Genomic DNA, 1,146 nt, shown 5'->3' with positions numbered 1-1,146 from the left:
ATTGCGAAATTAAATACCATCCAGGGAAAGCTAATATTGTGGCAGATGCTTTGAGCAGGAAAGTAGCAGTCATAGCACAGCTGTCAGCGTCCTAGAGATTTATCCTAAGGGCGGAGCTCCTAAGCTATCTAACCTGGTAGTCCAGTCTTCTTCGCTAGACCAAATCCGTAGACGTCAGTCTTCAGATGAACAATTACAGAAATGGAGATTAAAGGATGAAGCCACGGGCAGTGTACTCTACACAGTGTCTGATGTTATTGTGAGATATAGAGGGAGAATGTGGGTGCCTAGTGTTGATTCGATCAGAGAGAATATCTTGTCAGAGGCACATGCATCTCCGTATTCCATACATCCAGGGGTACCATGTTGTACAAGGATTTTCAGATGTTGTATTGGTGGCCAGGTATGAAGCGAGACATCCGCCTATTTGTATCTGAATGTCTCACTTGCCAGCAAGTGAAAGCAGAGTATCAGAGGCCAGCAGGAATGCTTAAGCCGTTCCCGCTCCCTATTCCCCAGTAGAAATGGGAGAATATCACCATGGATTTCGTTGTTGGATTGTCGAGGTCAGTCAGAGGATCTAATTTCATTTGGGTTATAGTGGATCGACTTACTAAGTCAGCACACTTCTTGCCAGTGAAGACGACTTTCTACATGACTCAGTATGCAAAGCTCTATATCAGGAGATAGATCCCAGTTTCTATTTTTCCGATAGAGACCCGAGGTTCACATCGTCCTTTTGGAAGAGTTTACATGCAGCCATGGGGATTAAGTTGCTATAGCATTCCACCCTCAGACAGATGGTCAGTCTGAGCGTGTGATTCAGATTTTGGAAGACTTGCTGCGAGCTTGTGTGATCAATTTCCATGGGAGTTGGGAATCGAAGAGACCTCTAGTGGAGTTTACCTACAAAAACAGTTTTCAATCATTGATAGGTATGGCTCCCTTTGAAGAACTGTATGGAAGAAAGTGCTGATCGCCGATTCATTGGGATGAATTTGGTGAGAGATAAGAACTTGGCACAGATATAGTTCAGCAGACCGCAGACGTGGTAATCAAGATCCGAGACAGGATGAAGACAGCCCAGAGTCGCCAAAAGAGTTATGCTCACAAGAGAAGAAGAGATCTTGAGTTTGCCATAGGAGA

Source organism: Primulina eburnea, chromosome 2 (assembly GCF_022965805.1).
Source record: "Primulina eburnea isolate SZY01 chromosome 2, ASM2296580v1, whole genome shotgun sequence".
Taxonomy (NCBI): domain Eukaryota; kingdom Viridiplantae; phylum Streptophyta; class Magnoliopsida; order Lamiales; family Gesneriaceae; genus Primulina; species Primulina eburnea.
The sequence above is the reverse complement of the archived record's forward strand: the minus strand, read 5'-3'. Positions refer to the sequence as shown.